This window comes from Zootoca vivipara, chromosome 5 (assembly GCF_965207765.1).
Source record: "Zootoca vivipara chromosome 5, rZooViv2.hap1.1, whole genome shotgun sequence".
Taxonomy (NCBI): domain Eukaryota; kingdom Metazoa; phylum Chordata; class Lepidosauria; order Squamata; family Lacertidae; genus Zootoca; species Zootoca vivipara.
This window is the reverse complement of record NC_142588.1, coordinates 8,048,098-8,061,686: the sequence shown is the minus strand read 5'-3', so window position 1 is coordinate 8,061,686 and position 13,589 is coordinate 8,048,098. Positions and strand designations below refer to the sequence as shown.

The 13,589-nt window shown below is 44.2% G+C and overlaps 1 protein-coding gene across 1 annotated transcript in view; it reads left to right on the top strand.

Annotated features, from left to right (window-relative positions):
• Window positions 1–13,589, top strand: part of LOC118096283 (transcription factor ATOH8) — a 29,154-nt gene that overhangs the window by 14,386 nt on the left and 1,179 nt on the right.

Genomic DNA, 13,589 nt, shown 5'->3' with positions numbered 1-13,589 from the left:
ATGGATCAGTCACGGAATGGTTCACCTCTGTGACATCGCAAAGTTGCCTCCCCTGGAGCAATTTGTTAGCTTTGGAAAACTGGCGAAAGAAATAAAAGAAAGGCTTTCAGGGGTGCCCAAACTTTTTTCAAAGAGGACCGGCTGGCTGGATTAGGCCCTCAAAACAGACTTTGGACATGTGTGGCTGAATTGAATAAATGTACATATGGGTAAGCCAATAGCAGAATCAGCAGTGATTTGCAGGCAGGTACAACCGCCTTTTTTCACAGCAAGGTTAGGTCAAAAATGAATTCACCCCATTGAGGGGAAGGGGCTTGGATGAGGAGAGCAGGCTGGATGCTTCTCTCCCAGATGGGCCAAGTTTGACAGGTGAATTTTAAACTGCATGGATGAAACTTGATGTCAGGTTTAAAATTAAACCATGCAAGTTGAATCACGCTGTGGCAGGGGCATAGGAAGGGGGGTGCAGCCTGCCCTCACTGGGTGTAATCCCTAAGGGTGGTGACAAAATGGCGCACTGCGGGGGGCGGCAGTGCCTGGCCTGCAGCGCGCCTGAGCCATGCGTCTCTCCTATGATGTGGTAGCTCAGGCCCCATGCTGCCCAAAACGGCAGCATGGGGCCTGTGTCCGCCAGGCGGACTCTGTGCACGGATCACCGCGGTGCCCCCATGGGCAGATCGCCCACTCCCACCGCTCCAGGTGCCAGAGCAGCTATCTACTCCCCTGCACTGTGGGTGGCATTTTCAAACCCTAACTTCAAAGTGCCATGTGCAGCTCTAGGCAGAGGCTTTGAACAGGCTTTGCAGATGCCACCGATCAGCTGATCAGTAGTGCTTGCAAATCCCTTTTTCACCCAGCTGCATCTTTGCATGTACCATTAGATACAATGCATTTTTCAAAAATAAAGGGTGGCATGGGAAGGGCTGCAGCTCAGTGGCAGAGTGTATGCTTTGCTTGCTGAAGGTCCCAGGTCCAGTTCCCAGCAGCCACAGGCACGGGTGACAAAGATTCCCATCAGAGACACTAAAGAGCCATGGCCAATCCATGTTGACAATGCTGAGTTAGACGGACCAATGGGCTGTCTCCGTATAAGGCAGCTTCTTATGTTCCTGTCTCTAAATATACGATTTAAAAGTAGCTTCATGTTTTATATAATCGGTGTCCCCTGTTCTTATTAGATGTAAAGCCCTGTTAGATAAAGAGGTGTGATATCTATCCATTTTATCTTTGATTGTACAACAGCATTTCTGTACTGGCTGAAAGACTTAGTCCTACTGTTTGATTATTTAAACAAACCCTTTCTTTTCCACCTGGAAACTAACATGCTTTCTGTAGCCTGCTGTTCACTAAGTAGCCATAGGAAATTATTTGATTGTGAATTGAAAGATTCAGTGAGCCAATATAATCAGTCTCCAACAAGCCCACCTGACTCAGTATGCAACACTAGCCTGCTCCCTCTTCCTTCCTGTGTCACTTTCTGACTTGTTCTATTTTTCCACTGCAGGGCAAGCTTTTCACACTCCCCAAATGTAGCTGGTTAGAGCTTGTTCTGGCAGGCAGAGGCTCCAGATGTTACATTTACCTGCTTGTGTATAACCTTTGTGTTCGATCATCTATATATACCGGTATGATGTTCCCAACATGGAAATACTGTTTCCCATCCCCGTTCCATTTTGCTATTACAGCAGGAAATTGTGGATAAATGTTGTGCTCCATCTCTCACTTCTTCCAGTGCTAAAATGCTGAGCTCTGTGGGTGAGTTCAGTATGGGTGAATGTTGGGTGAGTGCTGGAGGTGGTTTGGGAATTAAAAAATATGGAGTTTAATACGCTACAAAAAAGATTTTTTTAATGCTTCTCTCTCTTAGTGGACCATCATTCAGTCAACTTTGACAAGCTTGCTGCCCATCCCCTGTAGGAGAAAATTGAACATAAGAACTCTGCTGGATTAGACCAAAGACCATCAATTCCAGCATCCTATTCTTACCAGTGTGTTCTAGGCGCATTTTGCGACAGGGAATTTTATTAGCGCGAACAGTTTCTGAGCTCTGAGCGCAGTACTGTGCCTAAGATTTCAGATTAAAACTGCAGAGTAGAAGGAAAGGAGAACCTTTTTCTGCCTCCCCACTTCCATCTACTCTCTGAAGACTGGAGAAGAGACCCTCTTAAGGAGGCATAGGCGAACTTGGCCCTCCAGATGTTTTGGGACTACAACACCCATCATCCCTAGCTAACAGGACCCAGTGGTCAGGGATTATGGGAATTGTAGTCTCAAAACATCTGGAGGGCCGAGTTTGCCTATGCCTGCTCTTAAGAACATTAGGGGACTGGGCAGGGGAAGGACTACACCATGTGAAAAATGAACGTAATATTTTAGCTGCAGTTCATTTGCAGCTTTGTATTCTTGTTATAAAAAAGTGCACCTAGACATTCAGTTTTTGCGCCCCTAACCTAGGTTTTAATGCGCCATTTAGCTCCTAGCTTTCCTATTTCAGTTTCTAACACTGATTCTTACAGCGGCCAACCAGAAGCCCACAAACTGGAACTGTCCCCACTTGTGATTCCCAGCAACACTTCTTCAGAGGCACATTGCCTCCAGCCGTAGAGGTAGAACATAGAAGCACTAGCCAAGACAGATCCTATGTTTCTGATTTAAATTAGAGGCCCATTTCACTCCTATACTTAAAAAAAAAAGTTTACTTCCGATGATATAAAAATAAGCATTGTTTGCTCCTAGAAAAAGGTGTTGGTTTTGGTGGCTCATCTGAGAGGACAGGACACAAATCCTGGTCAATTAACTGTGCAATGAGACATTCAGCTTCCTCTGAGTGCAGGGAAATTCATGGGGGTATCTGAAAATTTCCCATCATAGTTCCTGCCACCAGATTATCTACTTACTCTTGGGGGAGGCTGATAGGTAGGAGGCAAGGTAAATTGTGCAGAGATGCAGCTTCCTCCGTGGGTAGGCTCTTGAGGATTATGGGAGACTTCCACTATTTCATTTGCTTTATCTCTCACAACACACACAAGAACTTCTCCTGCAGCAGTTGTTGCAGGAATGACGGCTGAGAAGAAGCAGATCATTGATAAAGTAGACTAAATAAAATGTGCCTCTTTACTGGTAACGTAGGAAGCTACCTTGTACTAAGTAAGTCAGACCCTTGGTACATAGGCTCAGTATAATCTATGATTGGCACCAGCTCTCCAGGTTTTTACCAGGCATGTGTCCTTCCCAGGCTTATCTGAAGGCACTGGGGATCATACTTGGGACCTTGTACATAAAAAATATCTGCTCTGCCACTGAGCTTTGGCCTCGCTTCCTTGCCTACTGCATAGTTCCCTTGAGCATTCAGAGCATATCAAAAAAAAAGTTACTGGAATTATTGACCTCACACTTCTCATCCTCTTTGAACCCTCAGGGGAGCTTGCAGTACAAAACAATATAAAATAGCAATCAGACTGTTAAAACAACTTAATAAGCAACTGGTTACCAGCAGTAATAAATGCTAAAAACAACCAGCCAGATCAACAAACCTGAGCAGTCAGAATTTGCAAGCATTTCCATAAAATGCACACCTAAACTAATGTGCTTTTGTCTGCAGCCCAAAAGCACACAATGAGGTGGAGTGCTGTATTTCCTGCAGCACAGTTTTACAGTTTGGGGGGCCACAGACAAGAAGGTGCTATCCCGTGTCCCTCAGAACCATTTAGGGCTTTGAAGATAAGGAGCAGCACCTTGAATTGAGCCTGGGAACAAGGTGGGAGCCAGTGCAACTAATGTAATATCCGTGTGATCTGTGTTCAAACAAATAGGCTCCTGTCAGCAGTCAGCTGCTGCATTTGTAGTCTGTACGCGCAGCTGCTGTGCTTCAATGGATATCTTTAGCTCTTAAAATTCTGACCACAAAGCTGACCCTGCTGTTTGTAGGACTGAGGTAAAGGATATTGTTCCCCTAGGCCAGCTGGAATATTCCTGGAGGCCACACTGCTTTGATGGCTAACTCTGCCTGAGATAGTTGCAGAGTTTCATATAGGGTGAGGCAAATCCCCTTAGGACTCCTGCAGGAAACACCAGCGTTTCTCACAGCAAATATGTAAAGGGTGAATGTAATAAATGCATGCCTGTACATCTTTAAGCAAGCATGTAGAGAGGTGTGGGAATCGCAGTTAGACCAAGGTTTCAAGGTGTGTGTGTGTGTGATATGATTTTATGTATTTGCTGTAGGAAAACTGGTGTAACATGGTTGTTTCCTTGAGTTATCATAATGTGCAGAACTGCTTAGATATGAGAAGAGACCAGATTCCTTCCCTGAGGTACTCATAGCATAATGATTCATCGTTCCCTGATTCTCAAATATTTGCCCTAGATATTTGCCAGTGGCCCTTCGTAAGCATGATATCTAATTCTGCCCTGACGCCTTCCTTCAGACCCTTAATGGGCAATGCAAAGATTTGCCATATATCAACTCTGCGTACAACAAATGCACAAGACACAGGACACAAAGGCTACTAGTATAGGTTCATTTTGACACTATATGGTCTGTGTCACCTTTTTGAAAACCCAGCAGCATCCTGAGAATTGCGTTGGAATTTCTTTGTGAAATGGAGCAATAAAGGAGCAGAATGTGACCCTCGGAAAGTATCTCATGTGCATCACAATCAGAGAGAAGCTAGATGTTTCTTGGCTGCCCTTTCCCTTCTCTGTAGCACCCAGCCACTCTGACTCCAGTTCTGGAAAGGCAATATCGCTTGCTGCTTTAGTTTTCTGAATGTGACAGTGACTAGCCATTGGGGAGGTTGTTGACCTGCAACTGGTTAACGTGTGTGTGTGTGTTGTTGTTGTTGTTGTTGTTGTTGTTGTTGTTGTTGTTGTTGTTGTTGTTGTTGTGTGCACCCATATGTGTGCTCCTTTTTTCTTAGTTGTTCAGTGTGCGAGCAACACTGTTCAGTAGATGGAAGCTGAGCTGCAGCAGGAAGGGTTTTCTTCCCCCCCTCCTCCCCCCCCCCCGCCTCTCTCGCTCTCCTGGCAGTCCCAGACTCCAGATGTTCAGAATGCTAGTTGGGAAGTCCTGCTGGCGCCACTCAGGGCAGAGGGCAGGGGAAAGGCACGCGAGCTGGAACCCAAAGCACTCAGTCACTGCAGGATTTGGCACACCCCCAGCTTTCTGCTGGCACATTCCCCAGCACTCTCCTAGCCATCTGTTCCAAAAAAACACTTTCAGAACCTCATCATCACTCAGGATACAACATTGAGAGCAGCTGTTAGGGAGGCAGGAGGGGGAGGGAACCCTGCAAAAGGTCTCTTTGTGAGAGAGGAAACGGGCTTATAAATAACAGAATAGTTGCTGCTCAATGAAAGCTTTCTGCTAAAATTTGTTTCTGTTTATAATTACATACGTGTGTGTGTGTACATGCAGAGAATTAAAAATAAAAGGATTATAATGCAAAATGTTATACAATATTGGTGTAGCAATACTTCGTTGCTCCTCGTTAGTGGTCAGATTGAAATAAAATCAAACACAAAGAACAAACCAAGTTTTTCACTCAAGGTTTCCTTGACAGCCTTTTTGAAGATTGCAAGCTTTTACTTTTATAATGCAAAAGAAAGACATAACATGAGACAAATGTTTTGTGGCAATAAGATTGCCTATAATCTAAGTTAGAAGGTGATTAATAAATCAATGGTGATAATAACCAATTCGGCTGCAGTTGGTTGAACAACCCCCCCCCCCAAACACAACCCTCCCTCCTGCATTGTTGCAATGGTCATGCATCCTGATCATAGTTACTTAGAACTAAGCCCTACTGAGCTTAATGTAGCCTATTCCCAAATAGCTGTGTGTAATATTGCAGTTTTAAGTGCTAAGGAGAGTTTAGGAGATTTCAGGATTTGAACTTTCGGGTCCATGAGCCATTTTTCTTAAACAACTACTATGGCCTGTAAGGTTTGGAATTGCAGATTGCTTGTGCAAATTAGAGGCACGTGGGTGGCGCTGTGGTCTAAACCACTGAGCCTCTTGGGCTTGCCGATCAGAAGGTCGGTGGTTTGAATCCCCACAATGGGGTGAGCTCCCGTTGCTCTGTCCTAGCTCCTGTCAACCTAGCAGTTCGAAAGCACGCTCTGGTTGGAAGGTAAACAGCGTTTCCATGCGCTGCTCTGGTTCACCAGAAGCGGCTTAGTCATGCTGGCTACATGACCCGGAAAAACTGTCTGCGGACAAACACCAGCTCCCTCGGCCTGTAAAGCGAGATGAGTGCCACAACCCCAGAGTTGTCTGCAAGTGTACTAAACTGTCAGGGGTCCTTTACCTTTACCTTTTACCTTGTGCAAATTGGTCAAGCAGCTCTTTTTTTGCATATGTACGACAGTTACAAGAGCCACACAATTCTTGTATAGTACCAGTTATATAAAAGTAGCACCCACTGAAGTAATTTAATCTCTTTGAAATTAGGGTACAACCATGGTATAGATATGCGGTGGGATTCAGTTGTGGCAGACCTCGGCATCTCATGTTTCATGGGCGACACCAAAATCTGCTGCTGCCTCTGCCTCTCACCTTCCATTGGAATAATACTGGCAATGCCTACTCGGGCACCCCAAAAACTCTGAGTCCGGTATAACTGCAACAGGCAGACTCCCCTAGAGCCATCTCTGTCTAGTGTTGTGCTGTTATGATAATTACATCAGCATCTCTGCTTGCCAGACAGAACAACCCGTCATCTCCTCTGCCAGCATGCTGTTCTGGAGGTTTTCCTGGCCCCCACCTCCCAAGGCAATTGGGGGGCACTGGGGGAGGGGGAGGAAGCCTCGTCACCCTAGTGGGACTCATTGCAGTAGCTGCTACTAGTAAAAATAAACAGCTGAATATGGCCCACTTTGTGATAATCATCATATCCACACCTATAGTTGCTTACCGATAACCAAAAATGTTAAAGAGATTTAATGGGGGTGGTATTTACAGTATCTACAAATTCATGGGAGAGAAGTTTGAATGGAGTTGGATATGTTTAGCCTGGAAAAGCATGGAGTGAGGCACAATATAATGTCCATCTCAAATATTAGAAGAGCCCAAGGTGTAAGACCCAGGCCAATAGGTACAAATTATAACACAAACACAAAAAGATTTGAAACTTCCTTGTGATGTGAGCAGCTCAACAGTGAAACAGACTGCCTTAGGAGATCTCATTCAGTAGAGGGTTTTTTTTTAAGCAGAGGCTGATCCATCTAGCAGGGATACTAGTGGATTTCCTTCAGCAGCAGAGGGGCTGGACTAGAGATGACCTTTAAGATTCCTTGCCTCTCTATGATCCTTTAATGCGAGCAATCCAGCAAAACATAGCTGGGACTAAATCCTGCAGGAGGATATAGCACAAGCATTTGCATATTTAGTCAGAAGTAAGTTCTTCAATAGGACAAGTGCATGGGGTTAAGTGTGCATGGAATTAGAGCCTTACAGCACAGTCCTAAATGTGCCTACAGCTGTGGCATCCTGGGCCAGCATCTTCACCGAGGTCTTTCTTGTGCATGGTTAGTTCAGACCCCATCAGCAGACATCCCTATATGCTCATTGGCATTTTACATGCCTTTCTTCTTCTTTTGCTCAATATGAACAGTGTTCAGATGGTCAGGTAGATAGCACTAGAGATGCCCGAAAGTGGTTTTAAGCATTACACGTGACTATGACCTTCATCACAAACTAATGTGGGGCTCTACGTGGGGCTACCTTTGAAGGTGACCTGGAAACTACAACTAATCCAGAATGCGGCAGCTAGACTGGTGACTGGGAGCGGCCGCCAAGACCACATAACACCGGTCTTGAAAGATCTACATTGGCTTCCAGTATGTTTCCGAGCACAGTTCAAAGTGTTGGTGCTGACCTTTAAAGCCCTAAATGGCCTTGGTCCCGTATACCTGAAGGAGCGTCTCCACCCCCATCGTTCTGCCCGGACACTGAGGTCCAGCTCCGAGGGCCTTCTGGCGGTTCCCTCATTGCGAGAAGCCAAGTTGCAGGGAACCAGGCAGAGGGCCTGCTCGGTGGTGGCGCCTGCCCTGTGGAACGCCCTCCCATCAGATGTCAAAAAGGAAAACAGCTACCAGATTTTTAGAAGACATCTGAAGGCAGCCCTGTTTAGGGAGGCTTTTAATGTTTAACAAATTAGTGTATTTTAATGTTTCTGTTGGAAGCTGCCCAGAGTGGCTGGGGAAACCCGGCCAGATGGGCGGGGTATAAATAATAAATTATTATTATTATATTATAGATCAGTCACAATACTGTTACATGCACACCAATGTCCAAGCAGACATATATTTCAAGGGTGCATATTTCAAGTCTGCATTCCTTAGAATGAAGGTTTTGGCGACTGTGCTGTATATGGTTTTATTTACACATATATACAGGCTGGGCATAAGCTGGAAGGTGTTCCAGCATCAACATTCCAATAGATCTTTCTCCCTCATTAGTTTTGGGGGCTTGGGAGCAAAGCTGTAACTTCAGATTAAGCATACAGAGGGAGTCAAGCCCAGCCCAAGACAAAAACTGCCCTCAGGTGTGCTGTTCTCTTATCTTCACCACTGACATCACCTCCATCCAGGCAAGAGGGGACCATCTGGAAGCGTCTCTAGCTGTTAGTTTTTGTGCTAACCAATCACCTATATTATTTGGTCACGCAAAGAGATACTTAACAAAGAGACTGGTTGCAGCATGGCTTGGCTGTCAGCCAAGATGGATGCATGAATCCTTTGCTCTCTTCAGACTTCTTGGAGGAAGAAGAAAGGTCTTTGATGGCGTGAGGCCCAGGGAAGGTGTCAAAGCCCACTAAAACAGTGGACCCAGTCGGTGACAGTTCTGAACTGAGTACTTCCAGCTTTCTCACCTGCTCTCAACCAAAAACATTTCTAGTTCATTTTTTATTGCTATGCAGTGAGAGAGGTGTGCAGACCTTGACCAGCGTGCAGAATCTTAATTGTCAGGGCCAAGGACTGCACGTCCATCAGGATTTGAGCCAAGAGACACTTGAGCATGGGAAGTCCTCCTAGATCATAGGTGCTTAGAAAGGCAGGCATTGTCACAAAGAGTCGGACACGACTAAACGACTAAACAACAACAAAAACAAACATGGTCAGGCCTGTGCAGAGCTTGTCTGAGGCCTGGGGCAGGAATCTTGTTTGTTATCCACAAGGCCTTTGATAGTCTTGAATGGCCCTTTTTCTTAAACTGCTAGAAAAATTGTGATTTGGTCAGCTGGGTTTCCCCAGCCACTCTGGGCGGCTTCCAACAGAAATATTAGAATACACTTAATTTCTTAAACATTAAAAGCTTCCCTAAACAGGCCTGCCTTCAGATGTTTTTAGACCTAGTAAAACAATGTGTTCTCATTTGGTCACTGCAATTAGGGTCAAGGTGCTTGATTTACTCGTGGTTGCAGTGGGGAGGGTGATGAAGCAGGATAGTCTCCTTTCCCTTTCCTCTTTGCAATAGTGGCTGAGGCTTTAGCATATAGGATAAGCACCAGTTATGACATTAAAGGAATTAAGATCAGTAGTGAAAAACAGGCCGTAAGCTTTTTTTTGCAGATGACACATTGATAATGATATCAGATTCAAAGGCAGGGATTTCAGAACTGAAAGTGGAACTTGCTAAATTTCAGAAGGTTGCTAGTTTAGAGGTAAACTATGCAAAATCGTTTCTTGCATACCTTAATCTACTACGGCAGGTGTCTTGTGGCACTTATGGCCGATACAGGTCTACAGGGAGCATGCGTTAAATATTTAGGAGTAATGACAACAAAATGTTTAGCAGAGCTTAGGCAGTGCAACTCTAGCTGTTGCTGAAGTCATGGCAAGCCTTTACACTCGCTCAGTATGGCTGATCATTGCCATTAAGATTATGTTCCTGCCAAAACTTTTGTTTATGTTTCTAACATTGCCCTCTTACAGTAGTGACAAAGGTGTACTGGATTGAAGACTTCTGCCCTGCCACAGGGAAAGCAAGCTAGAGTAAGCAAAACAGTGCCATGCACCAAGCCTCCGTCTGTGAGGAAGTCACTGTCTGAATGTCAGTGGCCGTGAGGTCACTGGCCAGGCAGCTGGTTCTGTGTGGCAGCTGCTGCACTTAAAACAAAATAAAAGGTGACACAGCGACGGTCAGGCAGCTGCAGCTCATTCTTCTGCTCCTCCAACTGGGGCAAGAGGCTCAGTGTGCCCAGCCTTGAGAAGATAGTAAGTGCATGCCTGCGACCACATGTGCACGCAAGTGAGGAGTTGTGACCAATCCCACTTTCCCAGTGCATGCAACCCTATAATACATATTTTCAGAATGTGTTCACTTCATCCCTGCATGCATCTATCTAGCATGTACAGTATTGTGGAAAGTGGTTTGTCTGCCTGCCTGTTCTCTATGGGTTCCGTTGCCTCCCAAGATATCATTGCCCAATTTGGCACGTTGCCCAATATAGGATAGAAGATGTGTTGAAGTGCTTTATTCTGTCTGTCCTGAATCTTCCAACATTCATCTTAACTGGATGTACATAAGTTCTAGTGTTAGGAGATAGGGAGGGGAAATGTCTCTCCATCCATTTTCTTCACACTATACATAACGTCACGTACCTCTCTCAAATCTTCCCTTACCTTATCTCTAAACTAACCCCTCCAAAAAAAGAAATGTTGAAACCTTTGCTCATAGGGTAGCTGCTGCATTCTATTTTCGAAACATTTTCCAATTCCACAATATCCTTTTTGGGGTGAGACAACCAGAACTGTACACAGTATTCTAAGTGTTGTTGTACCATAGATTTCTGTCATTGTATTATGATAGTGGCAGATTTATTTCTTATTAAACTTCTTTGAGGTTTTTGTTTACAATCAAGTGATATATAAATATTGTGAAATAACTAAATTAATATTTAAATCATTTCCTCAATGATCCCTGGTATGGAATTCACCTTTATTTAAGCAGCTACTGCAAACTGGCTTGACATCTTCTTGGAGATACCCACTATGACCCCGAGGTCTCATTCTTGGTCATTCAATGGGAGTTTAGACCCCAAAAACATATAGGTGAAATTAAGAGAATGCTGTATATTAACAATGTGTTTGACCCCCAACATGATATCACTTTACATGTTTATATTGAGTTGCCCTTGCCATTTTATTACCCATTCACTCACTTTGGAGCTCTTTGCAATCTCTTTTTCTGTTAAACATCCAGAAGAAACGGATATCATCATCAAATTTAGCTACCTCACTCTTCACTCTTAACTCTAGATCAGTTGTTCTCAATTAGCTAATTACTGAGGACTCCCTAATTTTTCAAAAGCCAAGCAACGGACCCCCTACTTTTGAAGATGTTGATAACTGTATGGTAGTTACCTGTGCACAGCAATTTTTTGAAGAAAATGTGGGGTAGCCCCTAATAAGCAAAGGATTTTTGGTATACAGTACAAAAAAAATTGTGATATTACCACAAATAGCCAGTTGCCAGACAGTAGGAAAAACTTGTCTTCATTGCTCCACTACAACTGAATTTTTTAAAAGAGACACCTGAAGGTAGCCCTGTTTAGGGAAGTTTTTAATGTGTGACATTTTAATGTATTTTTAATCTTTGTTGGAAGCTGCCCAGAGTGGGGGTGGGGTACAAATAATAAATTATTACTATTACTATTATTATTATTATTATTATTTCCCTAACTTGCAAGTTATGCTATTCCTTACTCTTAATGTGAGATGGTAAATCTTAGCAAACTTTGCAGCATGTGGTTCTGCTAATTGAGGGATCTTGTACCTTAATGACATAGTTGAAGGCTTGGTCAGGGCCTGATAAAGTATTGGTGAAGACAGAGTAGAAAACAGCTGGAATTTTGTAATGTTTGTAGTAGTAGTAGTAGTAGTAGTAGTAGTAGTAGTAGTAGTAGTAGTAGTAGTATTTTAGTTAAATACAGTACTTATTTGGAGTGAGGTTTTTATTCTTGCTTATTACCCAATAGGTAACAACCAACTTTTTAATTTATTAGAATTCTGCCGTACATCTGTTTCCTCCCACCCCAAATATAGCCACATAGCTTCCCACAGAAAACAAGAAAACAACATCCATGCAGGCCACCTTTTGCACTAAATAGACCTGGAAGATATATTGATACATCACCGAGGACTGGTATGAGGGTCAGACCGTGATGATGGCTTAACTTGGCGGTATATTGCAAGTGAAAGCAGCTCCCTACAGCTAGCGCTGGTAGCAGAGGGACTCAGGAGCGGTGGTGGTTTCACCAGCGATATACTGCTGAGTGAAGCCACCATCCCACTCGGTCCTCATACCAGCAGAGGGAGAAACAAGCTGTGTCGGCAAGGCACAATACAGCTTGTTCTTCCCTCTGCTTCTTTAAGCTGCTCAGATGAGGAACGCTCACCTGCCCTTGCCTCAGCCCAAGCAGTTTTACGGAGCCCTAAACCCGCCACCGGCTTCCATGAGCCGGCAGCAGGGGGAGCCTGTGTGAAACTGCTCCAACCTGCTGCTGGCTCATTCCGCTGGGGGGCGGGAGGCCTCTTTCACCCCCCAGCAGAGCAGTTCAGTGAAGCCCCAATGCTCCTTGGCTTGCACACAAGCCTGAGAGGCATCGGTACTCACTCCCTATGTAGGACTGGGTCATGTGTCTCGGCTGCATCTTCCTTCCCAAGATAAATTCCAGTCATCACGATATATCAGCATATACCGTACCTGTATTTAGCTGCTGGTATAGCACGATGCTGAAAACAAAGTATCGGCCAGCCCTAGCACTAAACTAAATCATCAGAGGGTGAGCTGTTGTGCTAATCATAGTGGTAATTGGTTTAGCTATTTCCCCTGTTGGACTTCCAAGATGAGCCATGAATCCCACACTCATAAGGCAAGATTCGCTTTGAATCCTTGGTGAGGTACTTTGTTTTTTAAAAAATTGAAAATCCCTGTGTGCAGTTTCAACTGGGTCACCTCCATCTATGCACTTCTTAGCCCTGCCAGGGAACTAATAGGTTGCTGAAGCAGGATTTACTCTTGCAGAAGCCATGCTGGTTCTGCTTCAGCAAGACTTCTTCTATATGCTTGGTATTTTTATACAGTATTTGACAATGCTTTCCACCAGTTCTCCCAGAAGACACCTTAAGGTAACCAGTCTATAGTTTCCTGGATCTATTTAAAAAAATGGTGTTACATTGCTGCTTCTCAGTTCTCAGGTACAGAGAGGCTGATCACATGGGAAGAATAATCCTTCTAATCAATAGAAGAATCAGACATGGGATAAATTGCAGCAAATATTACAGAGTAGGAAAGGGGAGAACTCAACATGGGGTTGCTGTTTTCTGCAGCAGCTCGTGCTTCTTTAAATACTCCTACATCCCATTAATTCCAAGTAAGACTGTGACCATAATCATTTTTTACTTTTCTTCCTGGACCACCGTAATATTTCTTCTTAGGTGCTTGTCTAGACAGCATTCAGGTCTGTGGAATGTTACGTCTGCCTGCACACACTATAATCAAAATTATCAAAAATAATCCCTCTAGTCAATCGAAGAATCAAGTGTGATTCCTACTTGGTCATCAGATGTTCTAATAAAATGTC